This window comes from Corylus avellana, chromosome ca2 (genome assembly GCF_901000735.1).
Source record: "Corylus avellana chromosome ca2, CavTom2PMs-1.0".
Classification (NCBI taxonomy): Eukaryota; Viridiplantae; Streptophyta; class Magnoliopsida; order Fagales; family Betulaceae; genus Corylus; species Corylus avellana.
This window is the reverse complement of record NC_081542.1, coordinates 40908286-40913785: the sequence shown is the minus strand read 5'-3', so window position 1 is coordinate 40913785 and position 5500 is coordinate 40908286.

Genomic DNA, 5500 nt, shown 5'->3' with positions numbered 1-5500 from the left:
CCGTTGACCACTATTTTATGTCGAAGTAAATACCGTAAAATACAGAAATCATTTTCTGAAAACCATTTTACGTCGAAGTAAACGGAGCCTAACTTAACGATCGCTTGAGAGAGATTGGAGTTGAAATATTAATATATTATTGCTCGCTCTTTGTCCAATAGTTTCTCAAGTGATAGTGGCTCATGCAAACGTGATTGTTTTATATATATATATATTCTCAATTTTAACAATACATTCAGATGAGTCATGAAATCAATTATGATTATTATTATTGTTTTAAAAAAAAAAAAATGTAATGAATGAGTAAGACATATCTCAACAAGATTTTCCAATGAGTAATGTTAGAAATTATATTTTTATCATACAACTATATATATATATATATATATATATATATTCTCAATTTTAACAATACATTCAGATGAGTCTTGAAATCAATTATGATTATTATTATTGTTTAAAAAAAAAAATGTAATAATGAGTAAGACATATCTCAACAAGATTTTTCAATGAGTAATGTTAGAAATTACATTTTTATCATACAACTATCTCACAATGCTAAGTAAGGCTGTCAAAATAGCCCTTTTGACTCCGACACATAGTTTTATGGTTAGGGTTTAGGTTAAACAGGTTCGGGTCATAAACATTTCTGACCCGATTAATAAACATGTTGGGTTCGGTTTGACATAAATGTGTTGACAGGTTAACCGGGTTGATACAAACCCGACAGCCCTAAATTGTAGTCAATGTTTAAAAAAAAAAAAATCTATCCAAGTGTAAGTTGGTTGCAACCACATTTTTATCTTACAACTATCTCACAATATTTATGTGTTTGTCCCAACTAACTCTTTGATCAGTTATTTTTATAAGAAAAAAAAAAAATCAAAATGTTGTTTGAAACTGGCATATTAATATTGTGGAATAAAATATAATTTATAATATTATTATTTTTAATTGTTAATGCTTTCACAAACTTTGTTTATGGGAAGACAAAGACTTGCAATAACGGGAGGTAAATGAGACTTAAAACATAAGGTAGCAACACCTTGCGTCATTAAATAATCGCAATCAAATCCAAAAAGTAGCATTAAAAAACAATAGTAGAAAGAACAACCCCAAAAAAAAAAAAAAAAAAAAGAGTAAAATTCCACAAATATGCCAAAAAAAAAAAAATAATAATAATAATACAATAATCCCAAGTAGGTAAACAATCTTCCAAAAAAACCAAGTGGTTTTAGCCTGGGGTGGTTTCGATGGCCGAGCCACCCTAACATCCTTGGGGTGGTTTCGGCCAAACGGGGTAGTTTCAACCACCCCCATTTTGTAAGTTGAGAGTGGCTGAACCACCCCCTAAAACCAGCCAAAGGTGGCTGGAGCCACCCCTTTTCTATTTTTTTTCTTTCTTTTTATAATTTAATTCTCAAGAAAGATAATATTTTGTGGGTAACATCAAATCTCAAATGGATAACCAGCTTAATCGGTTAAGGCAAAAAATAAGATTACAACAGTTTTTAATGGGTAAGGGCAAAAAGGTTTGAGAATGAGTAATCAGTTTTTAGGTTTTAATGGGTATGCTTCAAAAGATTTTTTGAGTAGGAGCAATAGGGCCAAAATATTTAGTGGGTGGAGCCAAAATTTTTATTAGGTAAGGCCAAAAACATTTATAGTTAGGGCCAAAAAAATTGTAGCTAGGGGCCAATTTTTATTTTTTCTAGCTTGAGTGAGGGCCAAAGACTTAAAAGCTAAAATTTGACCTAAACTTTTTTTTTTTTTCCCTCAAGAATTGATGGGGGCCATCAACTATATATACCAGCCTCCCCTTCATTCCATCATTCCATCCCTGCTCACAATAGTATGTTTTAATAAGGCTTGAAAAAAAAAAAAAAAAAAAACTATTATGTTCTTTACAATGCATTCTTCGTTCCTCGTGCAAGCCTCCCAATTTATTTTAATCACATGAATCTTTTTAACATATGCAATTTGTATGAGAAGGAGTGGAGTACCTTAAAACTCAAATAATGGATTAAACTTAAACCACCGTGTGATTAAATGTCAGACAAGGAGTTCTAAGAATAATAATAAAGTATATCACTTGTACAACCTGTATTTGTATTTAATAATTATAGAGCTCAAATTTATTAATGTTACGCATAGGGCTGAGAGTCGGTCGGTTACGGTAGGAATTTTTTGCTCCCGCTCCAAAGTCGGTAAAGTCGGTAAATTCACCGACTTTTTTCGACAATGATTTGTACCGCCACCGACCGTCACCGTCGAGTCGGTTACGATGACTGTCGGTAATGTCGGTTTGGGCTGGGTCACAATCAGCAAGAAAATAGATTGAAAAATCAAGCCCAAACAGTAAGAAAAAGAAATTTTACTCCACTTTCTCGGCAACCAAACATCTAAAAGAAAAAGAATTCTTAATCAGATTAAAAATACTCAATCAGGGAACACAACTTGAACCAAAAAAGGCACAAAAACTCGAGTCTAAATTCTAAAACATGCTTAGAAAGAAAATACCTCATTTTCTCCACTTTCTCGGCAATCAAACAGCAAAAAAATAAGATCAAATAAAAATAAAAATAAACACAGAGGTGGAGTCATGAGTGAGAGTAATAGAGAGAGGCGAAGATGAGAGGAGAGTGAGAGAGAGGCAGAGATTAGAGGAGAGTGACAAAGAGAGGAAGATGAGAGTGACGGCTACGTCGGCTAAGGTTAGGGCATATGGAAGAGAATTTCTAAATGAGATTATATAGGGCACAAATTCAAGACAAAACGACTCCGTTTTGACTAGGAAAATATTTTATTTTGATAAGTAAAAATATAAGTAAAAGGCGACCAGCATGGGGCTCGAACTCACAACCAGTAGGTGTTCAGAATGCGCTCCACCAACTAAGCTAGATGAGTTTTGTTAGAAAAATATAACGAATATTTACAAATATTAAAAATGAATATCAAAACGACGTCGTTTTTCAAGTCGGTAAAAGTCGGATCGGTAATGTCGAAAACTGACTTCCAAAAAACTCATTCTGCCTGCCGACCGAAAATTGTCGGAATAAGAAAATCCCAGCCGCCTACCGTCCGTCTTCTTGTCGGTCATGGTCGATCTCGGTCGGAACTCTGCCGAAACTCGGTCGGCACTCGGAACTCGATGAATCTGCTCAGCCCTAGTTACGCATCTCAAAGGCGGAACTACCCTATAGCCAAGCCCCCCAAGGTATAAGGAGGTCCTTGTCCAAAACCAAAGTGGCTTTTATTCATTGTCATATCTTGTTAAGTAGAGAGATATGGACCTCTTCCTATGTTAAATTGCACTATTGGAAGCTAAGTTTATAGCACCAATATTGTAATTAATGGCTTTTTAATAAGACTTGAAAAATGTTAAAAATACAAAAGAAAAAAAAATTATTTTGTTCTTTATAACGCGTCCCTCGTTCCTAGTGAAGCCTAGCTCCCAATTTATTTTACTCAGATGAATCTTTCTGGCATATGAAATTTGTATGAAAATGAGACAAGTACCTTAAAACTCAAATTATGGATTAAACTTAAACCACTGTGTGATGAAATGTCGGACAAGGAGTTCTAAGAAATAATAATAAAGTATGTCACTTGTGTAACCTGTATTTGTATTTAATAATTATAGAACTCAAATTTATTAAAGTTACACAGCTCAAATTTATTAATTATAGTTTGAATTAAAAACATTGCACAAGTGCAACCTTTATTTTTATTTAATAATTATCTTTTGATAATGCTACCACGCAATGTGCTATTAACTAGGGGCGGAACTTCCCTATTGCCAAGCCCCCAGCTATAAGGTGGCCCTTGCCCAACACCAGAGTCTCCTTTATTCATTGTCATTTCTTGTTAAGTACAGAGATATGAAACTCTTCCTTTGATAAATTGCACGATTGGAAGCTAAGTTTATAGTACCAATATTGTATTTAATGACCTTTTAATAAGACTTGAATACCCCATCCCCCTCTTGTGTGGACATGTCAAAAAAAAAATAAAAAAATAAGACTTGAATAATATTAGAATTGCAAAAAAAAAAATTATTATGTTCTTTACAACATGTCCCACGTTCCTCTTGCAACCCTCCCAATTTATTTTAATCACATTAATCTTTTTAGCGTATGCAATTTGTATGAAATGGAGTGAAATACCTTTAACACTCAAATTATGGATTAGACATAAACAACCATGTGATTATAGGTCGGACAAGCAGTTCTAAGAAATAATAAGAAAGTATGTCACTTGTACAACTTGTATTTGTATTTAATAATTATAGAGCTGATCAAATTTATTAACATTATTGGGCTCAAATTTATTAATTATGGTTTGAATTAAAAACATGGCATAATTGCAACCTGTATTTTTATTTAATAATTATCTTTTGATTATACTACCATGCAATGTCCTTTTAACTATGCGCGGAACTACCCTATAGCCAAGCTCCAAGCTATAAGGTGGTCATCGCCCAAAACCTAAATTGCCTTTATTCATTTTCATTTCTTATTAAGTAGAGAGATATGGACCTCTCCAATATTGTAATTAATGACATTTTTAATAAGACTTCAAAATGTTAGAAAAAAAAAAAAAAAAAAAAACTAATTATGTTCTTTACAACGTTTCCCTTGTTCCTCGTGCAAGTCTCCCAATTTATTTTAATCACATGAATCTTTTTAACATATGCAATTTGTATGACAATGTGTGATGTACCTTAAGACTTAAATTATGGATTAAACTTAAACCACCGTGTGATTACACGTCGGACAATGAGTTCTAAGAAATAATAAAAAAGTATGTCACTTTTGCAACATGTACTTGTATTTAATAATTTTAGAGCTCAAATTTATTAATTATAGTTTGAATTAAGAACATGGTACAAGTTCAACCTGTATTTTTATTTAATAGTTAACTTTTGATCATCCTACCCCGCAATGTCCTATTAACTATGGGCAGAACTACCCTATAGCCAAGCCCCCCCAAACTATAAGGTGGTCTTTTCCCAAAATCAAAGTTGCATTTATTCATTGTCATTTCTTGTAAGGTAGAGAGATATGGACCTCTTCCTATGTTAAATTGCACTATTGGAAGCTAAGTTTATAGCACAAATATTGTAATTAATGGCCTTTTAATAAGACTTGAAGAATGTTAGAAAAAAAAAAAAGAAAACTAATTATTTTCTTTATAACGTTATCCTTGTTCCTCGTGCTAGCATCCCAATTTATTTTAATCAAGTGAATCTTTCTAACGTATACAATTTGTATGAAAATGAGTGAAGTACCTTAAAACTCAAATTATGGATTAAACATAAACTACCGTTTGATGACAGGCCGGATAGAGAGTTCTAAGAAATAATAAGAAAGTATGTCACTTGTGCAACTTTTATTTGTACAACCTGTATTTGTATTTAATAATTAGGGGAAAGTCCACATACCCGCCCTAAAACTACCACCCAATTGACAATGTTCTCTCAAACTTTCAATTGTGACAA